The sequence below is a fragment of the Silene latifolia genome, chromosome 2 (assembly GCF_048544455.1).
Source record: "Silene latifolia isolate original U9 population chromosome 2, ASM4854445v1, whole genome shotgun sequence".
Taxonomy (NCBI): domain Eukaryota; kingdom Viridiplantae; phylum Streptophyta; class Magnoliopsida; order Caryophyllales; family Caryophyllaceae; genus Silene; species Silene latifolia.
Window position 1 is genome coordinate 47,151,637 of NC_133527.1, and position 21,833 is coordinate 47,173,469.

General features: G+C 37.4%; 2 non-coding genes across 2 annotated transcripts; both read left to right on the forward strand.

The window, feature by feature from the left end:
- Positions 1-9,532: 9,532 nt before the first annotated feature.
- Positions 9,533-9,639, forward strand: LOC141644467 (small nucleolar RNA R71). The gene has a single exon (XR_012544083.1). It is a non-coding gene; the product is annotated as a small nucleolar RNA R71 (small nucleolar RNA).
- Positions 9,640-13,310: 3,671 nt separating this feature from the next.
- On the forward strand, positions 13,311-13,417 carry LOC141644551 (small nucleolar RNA R71). Its single transcript, XR_012544164.1, has one exon. It is a non-coding gene; the product is annotated as a small nucleolar RNA R71 (small nucleolar RNA).
- Positions 13,418-21,833: the final 8,416 nt, after the last annotated feature.

The window sequence follows — 21,833 nt, forward strand, 5'->3', positions numbered from 1 at the left end:
CAGTTGTGATCGCATTATTGTCGGAGGACACATATTCCAACAATGGGGTCATAGGGGATTCATGGGGATTGATCATACAAACATATTCTCAAATTATAAGCAAGCAATTATTGTTGTGATGGATCGAGTTGGTTTATATCTTACAATCCTAGGAAGGTTTGGGTCTCGGAGCGGAATCGATTAGATTGTACAACACCTACAAGTCGACTTAATCCTCCTTACTCAACTATATGCATGGTCTAATGCGACTCGAGTTGGTTTATGTCTTACAAGTCTCATTGAAAAGGTAAGTGATAGGTAAAAAATGCAAGGATTCATAGGCTCGCATTTCATCAAACATAACATGTCCATAAGTTGAGATAAAACAAGCAAGCAAATAAACTATGAAAACATATTAAATTAAGCATGAATCATTCCCCGTGTTTATTTCCCCTAATTACCCATTAACCCTAATTAAGGAAACTACTCACTCATTATCAAGTTTAGCATGTTAACAAGGTTGTCAATCATATTAACAAAGCAAGACATGATGAATAAATGAAGATAATTAACAATAATTAAAAAGGGATTAAGAGAATTATACCTACTAATGATTCCAATAATAAAGCAAATAATAATAGAAGTACTTGATGATTGATTGGAAGGTTGTCAATCTCCCAATAATAACCCAAATAATTCTCAATTACCCAAAATAAAAGATGAACAAAAGAGAGATTAAGGAAATGAGATTTGTATTAAGACTTGATTTAAAGTTGATTACAATATTAAAACGATATAAACTACACTAGAGATTAATAAGAAGAACATGCTTATCTAATTAGACTAATGGGGTATTTATAGTGGGGATTAGGTACACAAATTAGGGTTTACTAAGGGCTTAAATGACGATTAAGTCCTTGAGGAATCGCTCCTCTCAAAAGAGATGCCGGTCTCCTTTTTGCCGGTCTTTCCAAAATATGCGCATCCTTCATAGAACAAGAAGAAAACAAAAAGTTGCTGTAACACAATCCGAGCGTCCAAGGCAGCGGGACGAGCGGATTGCCTGGTTGTTGGACGAGCGGATTCCTTGGCCGGACGCTCATATTCTGGCCTTCTTGGAGGAGCGTCCCGAGGGTCAAGCCGCTCGGATTCTTCGTCAGTTTCCTTCTTTTCTTCCTCCTTTTTCCAACAATCCTCGGGGATCTTGTCGGAGATACAAGGATCTTTCCTCATCATTGCCCATCTACTATAATATGTACAAAGGCCTTCTAGTCTTGTCTTATATTTGATGCTTGGTCATTGAATTCAATCAATTTAGCTTTATTTTGCCTTGAAAATGCAAGGTTTGCACTCCTTTCCTACCAAGGGGACAAAACCTCAAAGAATATGCAAAACAAAGGACTAAAGACAATAAATGACCTAAATATGCACAAAAAAGCATGGGAACAAGGCTAATTCGGGGACTAAATACGCTCAAATAATGGTCACATCAAATATCCCCAAACCGAACCTTTGCTCGTCCCGAGTAAAGAGGTGACAAAGACTAGGACCGTTATTTAAACTAACCTAATAGCATAGCCGATATGAGACAATTAGCGGGTCTCACTCCACCCCTTCAACTCACAACAAGACAACCATGAGGTAGGATGCCTTCTTGCAAGGCAAGGTGGGTCTTGCCAAAATGGCGACACATCCAAACATTAAAGCACACAAAACAAGTAATGGATGCATCTACAAAAGAATAGCCACTTTCCTCATCTAAGTGGCGGAAATTATCTACAAGGGAAGCAATTCAAGGGTACACACTCCTTCATAGATGCAATTTCTTCAAGCTACTAAGCCTAGAAGGATACCAACAAATCACCTCCAAGTTGTGTCAAGCTAGGGTACCTTTGTCCTCAATAGTTAAATGCTTTTGTCAAGAGTAGACTCCCTATGGTGTTAGAAACACTGGAGGATCGCGGAATTCTCCTTCTTGCCTAGACAAGAAGAAGGGTTGTCCCCTCTCTACCATGCACAAAAATGGATACGATGGTTAAAGGGATCGATAGTATTTGATTTTCATTTGGGAGTTTGCTTTTGTTGTTTGTTTTTCCCTCCAATTTCTTGTGGCATTTGACATTTGAGAACACTTTCTTTTTGCCATTTCTTTTGATATTTGGCATTTCAATACTTGACAACTTTTCACTTTTTGCATTTTCTTTTGAACATTTTCAAAGTCACCCCAATTAGTAACGAGGGTGCCTTATATTTGAAGCATAGGAGTTTGTATTTTTGTTACTCCTCTTTTCTTTTGATGCATTTGCAAACTTTTTCTTTTCTTTTCTATTCATTTCTTGAACTCAAATTTTCAACAATTTCTTTTTGTGCCTATTCCCTTTGATGACAAAATATGGTAGAACATGGATGAATGATGATTGCATGGTTTCAAGGGTCACCTTGGAATAAACGGTAGCCAAGGAGTTATCACACCACAAGGTACTCTTGACTAGGCCTTAATCCATGGGTCAAAGGCTACTAGCATGACACATCCTAGGGTGTTTTACAAGTATTCTAACAAGCAAAGTCTTAAGAAGAAAAAGCATCTACTAGGGCCTATATACACTTGTCAAGCTTCCCAAATAGACAGTTTCACAAAAATTTTCTAACCATGCAAACTACATGCCATGATGCAACTAACATTTATACATCCCAATGCATATGATTCTACCAACTAATATGCCAAATAATCTAAATGCAAGTCCTAAATTCACATTGTTTATACAGCATCAATCAAAATAAATCCACATAGTCATTAACATAAAGAGGAAAAAGGAGATTGAAAAGATCATAACATGCGGTCTTCAATATCCTCATGTCTCGGATGTGGCGTAAACATAATATATACAAGACTACACTACAAAGGAAATGAACATGTTTTTGGATTTTTTTCGAAATTTTTTGATTTTTTAGGATTTTTGAATAAAGGTCAAGTTAGAATTTTCCATCCCTACACTAGTATGGGCATTGTCCTCAATGGCCAATATGATAGGAAATTATGCAAGTATGATGCATGATTTCTAAACTAAATGCAAGCTATACTAAGCTACACTACATGATGCATGGGTTTTGTTATGACGGAGAGCGTAATTTAGATTACCTCCTGATGCGTATGCATGTACTTCCCCAAACCAAAATAGACATTATTTCTAATGTCTTAAATTTCGGGGTAGTTCATGCACACGAAATGCAATGCATGAAACAATAAATTGTTATTTTGGATTTTTCATGTGGGAACAATAAAAAGAACACCTTAATGGAGCCAAGGTGTTAGTTCTCCGTGTTGCTAGGACTCTCTAAACTATGATCAAGATAAAATAAAGAAAACAAAAGAAGTAGACAAACCATAAGAGTGTAGGAGCCTCCAAGGTTTGCTAATCCTTCATCATATCATCATCATCATCATCATCGTCATCATCATCATCATCATCATCATTTTCCTCCATAGAAGTGGAATCATCTCCACTCCCGCTTCCACTTCCTTGATCTTCCTCACTTTTTTCTCTTTCCTCATCTTGAGCTTCTTCTTCTTCATCATTCTCTTGAACCTCTTGTTCTTCACCTACCTCTTCATCATTGACAACTTCATCATCAACATTCTCCTCTCCACCCGGTCTTTCACCACTAGATGTGCTTGGAAATAAAACCTCCCTATCCGCCCAACTAGGCAAAGGACATGATGGATCAAGTAGTCCTTGCATAGCTAAATGAAGGAGGGGCGGATATTGGGCCTTGTAGGCATCCACTCGATCATTATATGCTTGTCGGTGCATTTCTCTCATGAGAAGAGTTAAGTAATCATTTCCCACTTCAACATCCTTGGGTTTAAACTCTTGATATTTGAATGGGTAGGGTGGTGTGACAATGGAGGAGGAAGGCTCTTCGATTTCGCCTCTTTATTGATGAATGATATACTCAGCTTCCTTGGAGAGTGGAAGAAGGTAGTTTGTTCGGTGAACACTCAAATCGGAAAATATTTGAAGGCAAGGTGAAGGATCTAGCTTCATTGGTTAGCCACCCATAGTTGGTGTCAAGAGGATCATGCTTGACCCACTTAAACTTGTTAATCATGGCGTCCATATCAATGAGATGGCCCCCTTTGACTGCTACATAAGTTTTGTCTTTGTTAAAGTTTGGGTCAAAGTGCTTGGCCAAATAGGTAACTAGGCCTCCATTCACAATAAAAGCGGTGCCCTCTTTGCCACAATCGACATTAAGCCATCTTTCAACCAAAAGCCTTAGAGCTTTATATGGCTTAGTAAACTTCCTTCCTATGTTCAAGGCCGACTCAAGAAGAAGAAAATCGAGCTTGGTAAGATGATTAGTGCCATTTCTCGCTATTAAAGTATTTCCAATGACCTTGTGCCACACTCTAATGCCCGGATGGTGGACTAATAGAGCACGACAAGCATGAAAGCTCACAAATTTCTTAAATTGCCTCCCAAAGAGAAGCGGGGTCATACTTTTCGGGGATCTTATGATAGTACGGGGCATCGCTAAGGCCTAATATCTTACTCAAAACATCAAAGGTGATGCGTCTATTCACATTTGCAAGACGAAACGCGATGTATTTTCTAGTCTCCACCTTAGTCACTTTCAATGAACTTATGAATTCCAAGGTGAGGGAGGGGTATGTCAATTCTCTCATGGTAAACAATTTATCCAATCCCATGGCCTCAAAGAAGGCTTTGGTTTGCTCAAGAACACCCAACTTTGTCAAGGCATTATCACAAATGAATTTTGTAGGCATAATGGTTTTCTTAGCAAAATGGACAAATTTATCCCTATGAGAATCGGAAGTAAAAATTACCTCCGGATAGTCGGATAATTGAGCAATAACCGGAGTTGTTGATGTTGTTGCTTCCATAGGGGGATCATGTTGTTGAATTTCCAAATTTGCATTAGAAACTACCAAAGCCTTTGAAACTTTCTTTGCTTGAAGGAATGTTGCTTTTTTGAAAGTGCCTTTGCCTTGAGTGCCTTTGTTGCTCCTTTAGTTCTGCCATTGTTGATTACACCAAAGGAAGGTTGAAATATCCAATTTCTAGCTATGCTCAAATCGATTCAAGATGAAAGGATTTTGCTTTGTATCTCAAAAATCGATTCAAAAGTTGAAGATTTTGGTGTTTGAATCAATTGATTTTGTAAAAGGAGTGATTAATTTTTGTTGTGAGGAAGTTTTGATTTGATTTTGTTGAATTTGATTGAGGAAATCTTGTTTTTGGTGTCGGAGAGGATGAGGGTTTTGGGGTTTTGGGGTTTATGGGTAGTGTTTGAATGTTGAAAGAATGAAATGAATGAGGGAAGGGATTTAAAATACCCGAAAATTTCAAAACAGCAGGGGAAGACGAGCGGCTGGGGGCACGGGACGCTCAGATTCTGTATAAACAGGCTTCAGGAAAACTCGCCACTAGACGAGCGTCTTTCAGTGAAGACGAGCGGATTCTGCTATGTGGGACGAGCGTCTTTTCAAAAAGACGAGCGGATTCTCTTACATAAACTTTTCTTAAAGTGTTGCAGCAAAAAGATGAGCGGATTCTCCTTAAGACGAGCGTCCAGAATCAGACGAGCGTCTTCTCAGGTGGGACGCTCGGATTCTGTTACAGACCAAATTTTTGGTTTTTGCAGCTCAACAGGACGAACGGATTCCTCCTCAGACGCTCGGATTTCTGCAAGACGAGCGGATTACCCTTAAGACGCTCAGATTCCTCTTGGACAACACGGATTCAGGTCCATCCGTGCACTGCATAACCCGTTTCATTTCCATTCTTCAAATCTCGTGTTCTACATTGTAGGGGCACTACAAAGGCATGAATAGCCTAAGCAATTGATATCCCCACTGATGTGAACATTATTTGCGCACATTTAGTCTCCTAATTGAACCTATTTTGCATACTTTTATAACATTTCATGACCATTTTATCCGTCAAATGCTTTCTATTTTGCTTTCCTAGTGCATTTTATATGTTTTATAGGAAAGGAGATAATAAGGCGGAAATTCCCATCGTTCGTGCATATTTGGAAACTTATGGACGACATTAGATGGACTAGTATGAAGAGGAGGCGAGAACTAAAGACTAATCTTACAATAATGAGAAGTAATCGAAGAGAAGGATTCTGAAGCAGAATCCGAGTGGCCAAAGAGACAAGACGCCTGTCCAAGACGCATAATCCGAGCGTCCAAGCCTTGAAGACGCTCGGATTCCCTTACTACAATCCGAGCGGATTTGCCCAAAGATGCTCGGCCACCCCTGCAAGAATCCGAGCGGATTCCCCTCCTGGACGAGCGGATCGTGGCGTCTTCAGCTGAGATGCTCATCTCTCCGAAAAGACTAGCAATTCCCTGCTTAGAACTCACAAATGTTAATTAGTAATTTAGCTTTAGTTAACCTGATGAAGCTCGACTATATATACCCCACTTGTAAATAATCCAAGCATGAAGTTTTTAGAGTAGAGAGCCTCCACATTAGAAATTCCTCTTAGATTAGATTAGGGATAGATTAGAATAGATTACTCTTTTAATCTTTCCACAAATCTCACATTAATCTCTCCTTAATTATTGTTCAAGTTTGTTACTTTTGGGTAATTGAAGATTATTGGGTTATTATTGAAGGATTGACAACCCTTCATCAATCAATCAAGTTCTCTTCTTTTATTCTTTGCTTTATTATTTGGATCATCTCAAGTTTGGTATAATTTCTTTACCCTTTTACTTTTTATTGTTTATTTTCCTCATTATCTTATCATGTTTACATTTGTTGTCATGATTGACACCATTAATGACATGTTTACCATGATAATAAGTGAGTAGTCTCTTTAGCTAGGATTAGTGGGCAATTAGGGGAAACAAACATGGGGAATGATTCATGCTTAATCCAATATGTTTTCATAATTAGTTTGCTTGCTTGTTGTGATGTCAACTTTATGCACATGTTATGTTTGATGAAATGCTAAGCCTATGAATCCTTACATTTATAACTATCTCTTATCTACTCAACTTGACTTGTAAGATATAAGCCAACTCGAGTCTTGTTAGACCATGCATAGAAGTTGAATAGGAGGAAAGTAAGTCGACTTGTAGGTGTTTTACAATCTAATCGATTCGGCTCTGGGACCCAACTCTTCCTATGAACCGTAAGACATAAACCAACTCGGTTCCTCCATAACATTAAACGCTTGCAACTTTGTAAACATGTTTGTATGATCAACTCCCATGATTTCCTTATGAACCTATGATATCCTAGCACTTTTAATCAATTGTTAACATCCTTCCTTTTATTACTTGTTTTACTTTATTGCTTGCATTAGTCTAGGACACAACTACAAACCCAACCAAATTGTGACACTAGCATAAATTGAGATAGATAGACTTAGAACCCAAAGCACACCGTCCCATGGATCGACCTCGACTTACCGCTAACTAGTTGTTTGTTGAGTATTATAAATGTGTTTGATTGGGAGACCCGATGACATCACCCACATCACCCACACTAAGTTAAAGCACTACACATCAATAAAATAATTAGTCCCTCCCTCACTTCTCTCAAAAATGATGAATATCTTGATCAAGGCACAAAAATCCAAAAATGACAAAAATGCAATGTAAGAATTAAAATGCAAGTTAGGGAGTTAGAATATTTACAAATGGTGGTTTGGAGAGGACTCCACCAAACTCTCATCCTTAGTGAGATGTCATGGGGCATGTTCAAGATGTTGTTGATGTTACTCAACACCTTGAAGAAGTAGTCGAAAGCTTGTTCATTATCATGATAAAGATCCTCAATAGTTCTTTGCACTTGTTGTCCTTTATGATGGTCTTGATCGATAACGTTGCCAATATAGGGATTTAAAATCCTTTCAAACTCATCATCCCAAAGACCGCAAACATCGTCTACTTGATCATTAAAAATCTCTTGAGTTGATAGATACAACTCTCCTCCTTTCTTGATTTGGCCAATGAGGCCATCCTCTTCACTTGACATGGGTGAGCTTTTCAAGCTCTCTTTGTTGCTATTCTCTTGCTCTTTTGATGGAGCATCATCAACTTTCTTTTTCCATTGGAATTCCGACTTCTTCCCATCATCCTTCCGGCTATAGTGATCAATCATAAAGCATGGTTCATGCAAATGGGGAGCTCTCATGGTTTTATCAAGATTGAAAGTTATGCTCTCATCTCCCACTTCTAGAGTAAGCTCTCCATGTTTCACATATATCACCGCACCCGCAGTGTGGAAGAAAGGTCTACCTAGAATGATTGGAATATTGGAGTCTTCTTCCATGTCAACAATGACAAAGTCCACCAGGATGAAAAATTTCCCAACTCTTACGGGAACATCTTCCCATATCCCTAATGGTGTCTTCGTCGATCTATTCGCCATTTAGAGTGTGATGTTGGTATATTTAAGCTCTCCCATCCCTAACCTGTTACTCACCGAATACGGCATAACACTCACACTAGCCCCTAGATCACATAAGGCCTTGTTAATCGTGGTGTCGCCAATGGTACACGGTATTGAGAAGCTTCCCGGATCTTTAAGTTTCGGAGGTGAACTCCCTTAAAGGATTGCACTACTCACCTTAGTGAAGGCGATAGTTTCAAGCTTCCGGATCGACTTCTTTTTCACAAGGATGTCCTTCATGTACTTCGCATAGGCCGGCACGTGATTGATTAATTCCGTGAAAGGAATCGAGACTTCCAAATTCTTCACAATTTCCATAAATTTTCCAAGTTGGTCATCAAATTTGGGCTTAGCTTGACGACTTGGAAAAGGAAGTCTAATCACAATGGGTGATGTCCTTTTCTTGACTATCCTTTTGCATTTGAGTGAAAAACTGTTGTTGATTCTTTTGCATTTGGAGGACCGCTTTTTGAACATCAAAACCTTGGTCACTTTGTTGATTGTATGGAGTTTAGTTTTGGTAACCTTGGTTTTGGTTGTAAAAGGGTCTTTGATTTTGGTTTCTCATGGGAGGTGGGGTGTATGTTGGTTGAGGGTTTTGAACATTTTGGCTTTTGTATGAGAGATTTGGGTGGAATTTGGTGTTTTCATTGTAATAATTAGAATAAGGGGTACCACTCTTGTATGCTTTAAAAGCATTGACTTGTTCATTTGTTCCCCTACATTCACTTTGGTCATGTCCCAAAGTTCCACAATTCTCATATATCCCACTTGGGATTGATGAAGATGCCGTCATGGCATTAACATATTGCTTTGGTGATTTTGAGGCTTCTTCAAGTCTAGCCAAGGCTTTTTCAAACTTCAAATTGATGGTATCAATGTGAGCACTAAGTTGAGCACCCAATTGAGTAATAGTGTCCACTTCATGCTTTCCTCCTCTAGTAGCCTTACGAGGTCTACTATATTGTGAATTATGGACCGTCATTTCCTCAATCTTGTTCCAAGTTTGATTATCGTCAACTTCGGTGAACATACCATTTGATCCCATGTTGAGAATGTTTCTTCAGTCTTCATAAAGACCATTCCAAAATTTTTGTACCAAGAACCATTCTCTAAGTCCATGATGAGGACATGAGCGATAAATTCCCTTGAACCGCTCCCAAGCTTCATACAAAGATTCTTCATCTCTTTGCTTAAAACCCGTAATTTGAGCTCTTATCATGTTAGTCTTTTCCGGTGGGTAGAACTTTTTGTAGAAAGCTAGAGCCAATTTCTTCCAAGAGTCAATTCCGAGAGTAGCCTTATCAAGGCCTTTCAACCATTGTTTTGCGGTGCCAATTAGAGAAAAAGGGAATAAGACCCATCGAATTTGGTCTTGAGTTACACCGGTTTGTGAAATCGCGTCACAATAGTCACAAAAAGTCTCCATGTGACAATGCGGGTCTTCACTAGGCATCCCCCCAAATTGGCTTCTTTCGACTAATTGGATAAATGCGGATTTGGCAATGAAGTTTCCGGTTAAGTGTTGTGGTGTGGGAGTACCATTGGGTAGGTTCTCCTCGGTTGGTAGGGAATGTGATGAAAATTTAGGCATTGTGGGTTGATTTTGTGTTGGATTTTGTGTTGGGTTCTCCTCACCTTCTCTTGCAAAAGGGTTGGCGAACTCAATAGTGTTTGGTTGAATATCTACAACCTCACCAATACCTCTCAAAGTTCCTCTAGCAAGTCTTATATTGTTTGTCAAAGTTCTTTCAATTTCGTGATCAATGGGTAACAAGTTACCTTGTGATCTTCTAGACATGCAAAATATCAAACAACTTGAAAATAATTAGAACAAACCTTGGGGAGTTTTACTTCCCCAAGGCAAAGAAAGACACAACTAATAACAATCTAAGAAAATCTAAATCAAGTTAACACCGTCCTCGGCAACGGCGCCATTTTTGGTCGTACTCACCTGGAGGTTTAGTTTTCGGTTACTTGTCGTTAGGAGCACCTAGACCAAAACAATATTTATAGCTTCACAAACAACTCTACTATGAGTAAAGAGGCAAGTAAAGGCCGGATCCCAAGGGACGGGTATTGAAGTAAGATTTTCAATTGTAAGTAGCGGTGTCTAGGGGTGTCACAATTTGGGGTTTGAGTTAGAAGATCACTAAACTAAATAGCAATAAAAGTAAACAAGCAAGATGATTAAAAAGGGATGTAAACAATTGATAAAAGGCACTAGGGTGTCATGGGGTCATAGGGGATTCATGGGAATTGATCATACAAACATATTCTCAAATTATAAGCAAGCAAATATTGTTGTGATGGATCGAGTTGGTTTATATCTTACAATCCTAGGAAGGGTTGGGTCCCGGAGCCGAATCGATTAGATTGTACAACACCTACAAGTCGACTTAATCCTCGCTACTCAACTATATGCATGGTCTAATGAGACTCGAGTTGGTTTATGTCTTACAAGTCTCATTGAAAAGGTAAGTGATGCGTAAAAAATGCAAGGATTCATAGGCTCGTATTTCATCAAACATAACATGTGCATAAGTTGAGATCACAACAAGCAAGCAAATAAACTATGAAAACATATTAAATTAAGCATGAATCATTCCCCATGTTGATTTCCCCTAATTATCCATTAACCCTAGTTAAGGAAACTACTCACTCATTATCAAGTTTAGCATGTTAACAAGGTTGTCAATCATATTAACAAAGCAAGACATGATGAATAAATGAAGATAATTAACAATAATTAAAAAGGGATTAAGAGAATTATACCTACTAATGATTCCAATAATAAAGCAAAGAATAATAGAAGTACTTGATGATTGATTGGAAGGTTGTCAATCTCCCAATAATAACCCAAATAATCTTCAATTACCCAAAATAAAAGATGAACAAAAGAGAGATTAAGGAAATGAGATTTGTATTAAGACTTGATTAAAAGTTGATTACAAGATTAGAATGATATAAACTACACTAGAGATTGATAAGAAGAACATGCTTATCTAATTAGACTAATGGGGTAATTATAGTGGGGATTAGGTACACAAATTAGGGTTTACTAAGAGCTTAAATGACGATTAAGTCCTTGAGGAATCGCTCCTCTCAAAAGAGATGTCGGTCTCCTTTTTGCCGGTCTTTCCAAAATATGCGCATCCTTCATAGAACAAGAAGAAAACCAAAAGTTGTTGTAACACAATCCGAGCGTCCAAGGCAGCGGGACGAGCGGATTGCCTGGCTGTTGGACGAGCGGATTCCTTGGCTGGATGCTCGGATTCTGGCCTTCTTGGACGAGCATCCCGAGGGTCAAGCCGCTCGGGTTCTTCGTCAGTTTCCTTATTTTCTTTTTTTTCTTCCTCCTTCTTCCAACAATCTCGGGGATCTTGTCGAAGATGCAAGGATTTTTCCTCATCATTGCCCATCTACTATAATATGTACAAAGGCCTTCTAGTCTTGTCTTCTCTTTGATGCTTGGTCATTGAATTCAATCAATTTAGCTCTATTTTGCCTTGAAAATGCAAGGTTTGCACTCCTTTCCTACCAAGGGGACAAAACCTCAAATAATATGCAAAACAAAGGACTAAAGACAATAAATGACCTAAATATGCACAAAAAAGTATGGGAACAAGGCTAATTGGGGGACTAAATACGCTCAAATAATGGTCACATCACTCATCAAGAGTCCTCTTCTTAGTTAAAATGTCTTTCATGAACTTAGTGTAAGATGGAATTTGAGTGATTAATTCGGTAAAAGGAACGGTTACCTAGAGATTCTTCACAACTTCCATGAATTTACCGAATTGAGAATTCTTTTGATGCTTTGCCAATCTATGAGGAAATGGCACTTTGACTTTTTCCGGGATCTTTGCTTCAACATCTTTCTTTGGAGGATCATCCTCCACTTCCTTGACTTTCTCAACAACAAGTGGAACATCCACTTTCTTGGGAATTTCTTCACTTTCCTTATCATTTGGAGAGATCTCCAACTCAACAAGCACCTCCTCATCTTATTTGGGCATGGATGGCCCATCATATTTTGTACCACTTCTTAAGGAGATAGCATTAAGGGTAGCATGTGTTTGATCACCTTGAGGGGGTAGTTGACCCTATTTCCTTGAAGAGCTAGATGAGGCTAATTGAGCCATTTGTTGCTCCAACATCTTGATTACGGCATTTTGAGCTTGCTCATTCTTTTGGATTTGAGCCAACAATTCCTTTTGCATATGGACTATCAAGCCCTCAAGCTTACCTCCTTCTTGGTTGTTTTGTTGGGCATTTTGTGGTGGAGGTTGATTTTGTTGGAAATTGTTTTGTGGGGGCCTTTGTTGATTTTGATAACCCGGTGGAGGGATATACTATTGTTGTTGAGGGACATAGGCATTTTGTTGTGGTGGGGGTTGTGGTTGAGGATTAAGCACATTGTTGCTTCTATAAGACATGTTCGGGTGAAATCTTGAGTTTGGATTATATGTGTTTGAGAATGTACCCGGTGGATAAGCATTTTGTCTTAAAGCTTGGAAAGCATTTACCTCTTCAATGGGAGCTTGGAAATAAGCGGCATAATGACCCGCACCTCCGCAACCATCACAAACAACGATTTGGCTTGTTGAATACATGGCATTGAGTTGTTGAACGGAATCTCTAGCATCCCTTTCCGCCAATTATTGTTGGAGCAAGGCAATTTGAGCTAGCAAAACGGAGTTGGAGGATTCTTCTTTACCTTTGGATGGCACAACTCGGGAATTGACATATTGTGCATCATGGACCGCCATAGATTCGATCGTGGCATGAGCAAGGTCGGTGTCAATTTGATCAAACCGCCCATTGTTGGCGGAATCAAGAATCCTTCGGGACTCGGCACAATATCCATTTATTGCTAGAAACCAATCATCTAACCCATGATGTGGGCATTGTATTTGAAGTTCTTTGTACCTCTCCCAAGCCTCATATAAGCTCTCAAGAGCTTGTTGTCGGAATCCGGTGATTTGGCTACTCAAAGTTTGAGTTTTCTCCGGTGGAAAAAACTTTTGATAGAAAGCAAGAGCCAAAGTCTCCCAGTTGGTGATTCCCATGGCGGTGCGGTCAAGGCTATTGATCCATAGCTTGGCCTTGTCCTTCAAAGAGAAAGGGAAAAGTATTTCCCTTGTTTGGGCTTGAGTGATGCCCGTTTGACGGATCATGGAGAAATAGTCACAAAATTTTTGCACATGCAAATTGGGATCCTCCAAATGACTTCCCCCAAATTGCTTCCTCTCCACAAGGCTAATGAAAGCCGGTTTGATCTCGATGTCCGGCGCGGTGATTTGAGTGGTTGTGATACCAGCTGGAAGCATGGCCGCGGTGGGCTTTGAGTGATAGGAAAGTTTCACCATCTTTTTGGTAGTAGATGGTGGTGGTGGTGGAGATGATGAACTTGAAACCTTCTCCTCTTCAAGGGCTTCTAGATCGTCTAAGTAAGACTTTCTAGCACTTTCGGCTTGTACGGGAGAAAAGGCCTCTTTCACTTCCTTCCAAAAACATCGTCTTCTCCTAAAGGTTCTCTCGGGATCGGAATCCGGTGAAAGCAATTCTCCACGACGAGAGGACCTGGGCATAAGACAACAATTTCTAGGTAAATGATAAGTAACGGTCTCAAGGAACAAGTGTTCCTCAAGACAAAAGAAAACAAGATAAAAATCGACAATTCAAAATGTAATAAAACCGTTTCCCCGGCAACAGTGCCAAAATTTGATAGGCTTATCGTTTACCTATGCAAAGATAATTTCCCTAGACACAAATTAATGTAGCAATAGGGGTCGAACACAAGGAAAGGGGAATTACGTCGTGAATTGCTATGGGTAGATTCTTATCAAGGTCGATTTCGATTTTGGTTTGGTTTGTTTGTTTGATGATTAATAAAAATTATGATGTAAATTATATAATTAAAAGGAGTTTAAGGGGGTCGGGTCACACATGCAAGGGTAAATATATGATTATGATAAACTTGGTACTAATAACATTGTCAATTGCTTAGGCTTAAAGATACCCACCTTACGGCATTAGTATCAACCATAGACCGGGTCCTAGAGAAACTCTCGTCCATGACTAGGTCGTCCTACTACACATGCTTTGTCTAATTCGATTCCATGCCTCTCGACTTTTAGAATGAATGAACACACTTAATCTATGAATAACGCCTTAAACAAAGATTAAACAGTATGGTGCAAACATGTGATAGAAGCAATATGAACAATATTATTATTAACCTATTTTATCATGTTACATATTTGTTTTATGCATGGCTCCCCTAACCCTTAGACTAAGAGATTTAGCTATTCATATTAAGGTGTAAATTGTAAATTATATTATAAGAAATGCTAAACATGGTTGTACGAATGATAGAATTTAAATGATGAAACATAAAACAAGACTAATGATAAAATGATATGATGATTGAGCTAGTGATAAATTATACGATAACTAAAGTAAATAGTAAACTAGAAGTAGAAATACCGTAAAGAAATGGACTTGCAAGGAAGAACAAATAACCAAATTAACTTGAATAAGAAAAGCTTGAACAATAACTTGAGTGTAGCACAAAATGTTTAAGGATTAAACTAAGGAAAGCTTGACAATTTGTAAACTAAAATAAGAAAACTAATGAGAGAAATATAGTGCTTAAGGCTATTGTAAAGTAAAAATGAGACGTAAAATTGGATGCCCTAAGCCTTGGAATGCCTCTCCTATTTATAGGAGAGGAAGAAGAAACGTAAGTAATCAATGAGCATCGCGGGTTTCTCTTCAATTTCCAATAAATCCCATCTTAAATGGCAAGAGTATCCTATGTGGGTGATTAATTAGCGATTAATCACCCAGTTAATGCTTTCATTTGGCATCTTAAGAACTTTGGAATCCCATGCTTTCCCCTTGACTTTTGACTTGTAATTTGGGCTTGACTTGGATATTTGATCACAATTGCATTTAGCTAATTAATCCAACAAATTCCTATGAAACAACCCATGCAACTTGAAGTACAAAGTCCATGCAACATCCAATTCTTAGTTCATTTGGTCTTCTTTCCACTTTGCTTGCAATTTCTAGCAACTTTGTAGTATTTTGGCTCCAAAAAGCTTATTTCCTACAAAATATGTCAAAACATCCAAAACAACTAGAAATGCAAATATTAGCTATAAAACAATTAAGATAAGTGCTAAAGACATGTAAAATCAAGCTAAAATAAGGGGCTTAAAATGTATAAAATAAGCACTTATCATAATGCCAAGGTTCGGGAAACCCGTGAAAGTATTCTTGACTCCCGTCTCTAACGAAATATCCATTTAGGGTAGGGAGGTAAGATCGCATTTGGATTCCTTGGTTCTTTCGATTCTGAAATTGAGTGAGCATTTCCAAAGCTTCTTCTTTCGTGGGTTTGTATCCCAATCCTAATGGTATCCTTTGAGAGTTTCCTTCTTTGTAAGGTGCAAAGGTATTCTTCTTGGCAAGATTTAAAGGCATTCTCGGGAAGTATCCCTGAGACTTGAGTATGTGGTTGACCACTAAATTGGAGTATGGATTGAAGTATAGAGGTGCCAGTTCACTCTCTACAAGATTTATGCTATGAAAGTCCCCAAGCTCTTATACTGGATCCGTGACTACTTGGTTGCTTGACATCTTCTCTATTACTGCCTTGATAGGTGACGAAGTGATCGTCACTATTTTGCTATCTATTGGGATCTTGATTTTGTGGTGCAAGGTGGATGTTACGGCTTTGGAAGCGTGGATCCAAGGCCTTCCCAGAAGTATGTTGAATGATGCTTCGATATCCACTATTTGAAAATTAACCTTTCGCTCGATCGGCCCTGTGGCTATGGTGAGGTTGACTAGTCCTTCCACTTTGTGTCGTGTTCCATCATATGCTCGAAAACCTTGGTTAGTAGGAGTCCAATCTGACTCTTTCATGCCCAACTTGTATGTTGTTTTCAATGGTATGTCATTGACTGCAGAGCTATCATCTACCAATGTCATTGGCACGTTTTTCTTTAAGCATATGACGGTAATGTATAGAGATAGGTTGTGACTGGTGCCGAAGGGAGGCAAATCCTCATCTGAGAAAGTAATTGTGTTACTTAGCTTAGTTGAATCTTGGAAGACCAAGTTGACTACATCATCAGACATAGAGTTGTGTGCCACATTTAATTTAGCCAAGGCTTGCAGTAAAGCTTGGCGATGAGGAAATGAACTTGCCACTAGTTGCCAGACTGAAAGATCAGCCTTTGTCTTCTGTAGTTGCTTTAGTAAATGGTCAGTAGATATGTCTTCGCCATCATTTGATGTGATGACATTGGTATTAGTAACTGGACCATTAGTAATAGGACTGTTTTGATAAACATTTTGATATGGACGCCCTGAGCGAGTAAAGTGGTCTATATCTTGATCTTCGCTAGCTTTGACTATATCTTTACTAACCTTGACGAGATAGTGTTCAGTGAGGTATTCATCTTCATCGTCATCGGCCCATATTCCATTGACATTAGTGAGCTCTCTCAATCTTATGATCTCAGCTACTAAACTGATTATTTGGTCGACTAGACTGTCAACTACGACGACTACCTCTTGTATTGTAGAATTTTGAGACAGATTTAGTGGCACGCTCTCCTTGGGTATGGTGCTTGGATTGCGGAGGGATGCTACTATATTTTCTAGTTCTGAAACTTGTCTACTCACACTCTTTGCCCATGCAATAAAATTGGCGATAGTAGGAGAAATGGTGGAATAACTCCCCTCACTTTCTAATGCATGAATTTCGTCTTCGATTGGAGGAATGAGGTGTGAACAATCCAAGGTGGATTCTTCATCTAAAATCATCAGAACTCCAAGAGGATTCTGAGTATTATTAGGCTTACCTCCAGGAGGTATAGGTAAACGACCATCTTCGATCATGTCCTGGTGGACATGTTTTAGCTTGAAGCATTTCTCTGTATCGTGCCCTTTACCTCTATGATATTCGCAGTATGCATTTTCGTCCCAGAACTTAAGACTTCTTTTCTGGGTCAGGTGTAGGTCCTATGGGTTGGAGTTTACCTTGTTTCATCAATATTTTCAGAGCATTGGAGTAGGTATCGCCAATGTTTGTGAACTTCCTTTGCGGGTTATGTTGGAATATGTGTCCTCAACAATAGTGCGATCATATGTTTAAATCTCATATTAAGAAAACGTAAGGTATGATTCATTATATAGTCAACGGATCATCATTAATCGATAATGATTGGCTAACTAGAGTTTGACATTACTGTCGTTTGACGGTGGTGATCAGTTGATCCTTTAAGGTCACGCCTAAAGAACAATTCCCTTAATAGACAAATTTATTAATTGTATGACGATACAAGTTAATCAATTCCTTAAATTGAACAATTCATTTGTGAGAGAGAATATTTTATATCTTATTGTAATGGGATTAAATAAGATTTATTTTAGTAATTAAAATGCTTTGTTACTAAAATTGTTTATTGCTTGAGAAACAATAGAAGAAAGAATGAATGGTTAATTATAATTACAAGATGTTGGGAATTATAATTATATGACCCATTTTATTTATCTGATCAAGTATCACTAGTCAATTTGTTGTATATAATTTAATAAATTTATAAAATGATATTTATTTGATAAATATGCATTAAATTAATTAATAACATGTAACATACTACATGTGACATATTGTGTGACAAATGACAAATTGACAAAAATAAAAAGGCAGTTCATTCATTAACATTACATGCAAAATTGCTCTATTCTCTCAACCTCTCTCTAAAACAAGTTTTTAGATAACAAAATTGTTCATAAAATTCTAATATCAAAATGATATTACTAGTGTAGTAATAATAACAATATTAGAATTAATTTTAAGGGTACTAGTGTATTAATCTAGTTAATTAGTATACTAGTTTAAGGGATTAGTCTTGAGTGCAATCAAAGGAGAATCTCTACATTGGGATTTTGGAGGATCATCCATCATTTAAAGCTCAAGAACAAATAAGGAATGTGACCTTATTTGTGCCCAATATTTCGAAACATATAACAATGTAAGGGACATTGTTTTTCCTTATTAATCTCTTATTTTGTTATGCATGAACTAGATCTTAAGAACAAATATTAAGAAGCTAATTAGTTCACTATTAGAAGAGTCTAATAATAGGTATATGAACCTAACAAGTGGTATCAAAGCCAGGTTGTTGCACGCATAATCGGTTTGGTTTTTCCGAGTTAAAATGTTAACATATAAAACTAAAAATTTGTGATTTATAAGAGTAAGTCAAGAAATCATGATGCATGTTATATATTCAGATCCTAAAATGTAGGTCATTTTTATGATTTATGATAATTTATTGCTCATTTTAATGATTTTTAGTGAAATAATTACATTTTTATGAGTAAAATGAACTTTTATTCACTAAAATAAGTTAACCTTCACTACTGGCCGTGATATTTTAGTATGCCCTCACATGAATATTTTATGTATTGCATGTAAAATATCATATTAATGTGATTAATATTTCATGATTTATGATTTTTATGTGATAAAATGGCATAAATAGAAGTTAAATGACTAAAAATGGTTAAAATTAATCTCTAACCTTGAAAATTTTATATGACCTTACATGCATATTTTACAAGTTTTGTGTAAAATATCGTATTAATTTGATTAATATTGCAAGATTTATGATTTTTATGAGATAAAAATGGATTAAAAGAGGTAAAATGGTTAAAAATAGTTAAATTTCGAAATAGGCCATGAGATTTTAATATGTTGTCACATGCATTATTTACACACTGTATGTAAATTTTGAGATGATATGATTTTATTTTGCATGATTTATGAATTTTTAGAGTGAAAATGGCATAACTAGTGACTATTTTAGCATAAGATTCTAAAACGAATTACATGGCATGAGAAAATTATTTTAGGTTTCATAAATATCCCACATATCAGATATAAATTTGTAAAATTGATTGGATTAAATTTTGGATACTTTAGATGTTTTATGAGATAAAACCGATAAATTGCAACTATATTTTCTTGAAATTAATTCAAAAATTTTAACCATGATTTTTGACATTATGAGTGTCATGGAATTATTCCAGAATGTTCAAAAATTTAAAATTCAAATTTTGAAATTATTGTAATTTAATTTGGATTTATTTCATAAATGTTATGATTTTAAGGTAAAAAATGAGCATAAAATTAAATCAAGTTGAATTATTGTCAAAAATTGAGTGATGACTATTTTTTGAATCCTAAGAGTGTTAGGATAATTAACTTGATCTTAAATGTGATTAAAGTGTTAATTTGTGATTTTAAGAAGTTATTATCACGCATTTCCATAAAACCGGGTTATATAAACGATACAAGTTAAATAGGGCGATTTGGCATGATAGATATATATTATAATACTGCATGTTTCAATTGTTGAATGTTTATATTTATATAATTTTGAATTATGTAATTTTATCTTAGTATGGCCTTAGTTTTAATCGATATTACCCATAATGAAAGGGAATATTGATTCGGTTGTAATTTAATGTGATCCCGTATCACTTTTATTTTTACTAGTTTTTCATATTACAAATGTATAATAGGAATAGCTTTTTATTTTTATTATTATTGTTAATTATGGAGCTTCTTCAAGACGGTGCCATTCGGAAAGGCGTTCCGACAAAGATAATGTTCTTGGAAGGCGTGCCACTTGAAGATTCAAGGGACCAAAGGAGTTGGTTTCCGAATATGTAATAGATTATTTGATTTTCTATTTTAGGAAGGTCATACTAGGAATTTATTATTATTGCTTTGTATTTATTTTAATATGTTGCATGCATTGCCAAATCTCCATAACAACACATGCATATCATACCGAGTCATCGACCGTGTCAATTATAATTATCGTAGTTCACTGCTTTAGTCCACTTAAAACGTGATAGATGATAAATTGACAAGACCTCTCACTAGATAAAAATTGAGAATTAGCCTTACCAAATAGTAGAAACCATGAGTCCCAATTTCATGAGGAAGTAGGCTCGGCTCACCGGGGTGCTAAACTTGTTACGTTGGGTAAGTGTGTAATAAAATGTTAGTACATCGAAATTTGGATGGAGCTCAACGGAAGTATTCGTGACCGTAGTCGCATGTGTTCTGGGCTAAAGATAAATATTAGAGTAATTTTTATCGACCGAGAGTTCTAGAAGTATAATCGATTAAGAGGTTAATCCACCGAGTTATATTAATAAGGGATGAATCGGCTCACCGTGCCCGAATTAATATGAATTTGGATCTCGGGATCATTTATAATAGTTGGGTAAAGGTCACTATATAAATGCTTAAAACTTGTTTAAAATGTTTACAAGTATTATTATTAAAACGATAGATGTTTATTAATTCCTTCACTTACTATTTTGTAGTCGAAATCGTTTTCACAATTGCAATGGTAACTCCTATTTCATCCGCGACCACTAGCTCCAACACGCTCATCAATATTTCATGGCTCTGATCCTTCATGGATTGTTGTAAGTTAGAAAAAACGGGTCCAATTTTGCCGATTGGGAAGCGCAACTTCGCTTGGCCGCGGAGGGTGACGACAAGCTTCGTTACCTTACCGAGGCCTCTCCCGTCGAACCTAGTGCTAGGTCTACCACCGCCGCTAGGCAAGCCTATGTGGTTTACCAAAAGGAGTCGGCCGCGGTCAAATATGTGTTGATCTTCTCAATGGAGGCCAAACTCCAAAGAAGTGCTATAAAGATTAGCACCGCTCATGAGATCTATACGAAACTTTTGACCATGTTTTCACGAGCTTCGATGATCAATCAATATGAAGCGGCATCCGCATTCTTTGATCTCAACATTAAGGAGGGCCAAAAAGTTAGCCCTCATGTGCTCAAGTTGATGGAGCATGTTGAGACTCTAAAAATGCATAAGGTAGAGATTCCCGAGGAACTCGTCATTGATCGAATTCTTCAGTCCTTAAACAAAGTTAAGGTATATGTTCAATTCAGGGTGAATTTTAATATGCAAAACAAGAAAGTTTCCCTTGATGAATTGCACAAAATGCTTGTGCAAGCCGAGAGGGACATGGGGCTAAGTGTTAGCACCACCAAGGATGTGCTCAATGTTAATCATAAGAGCAAAGGGAATTTCAAGAAAAGTGGCAATAAGGGAAAGAGGAAAACTCCCTACAAGAACAATGCAAAGACTAGTGAAGCTAGTTCCTCCAAGCCCAAGTAGAGTGCCCCATCCGGGGACAAGTGCCACTATTGTAGTGGTGTTGGGTATTGGAAGAGAAATTGTTCGAAATATCTTGGCGATATTAAAGCTGGAAAGGTTGTTCCAGTAGGTAAATAAATATCCCTATCTTTTATGTTTCGATCTCAACTTTGGTATTTTGATACAAG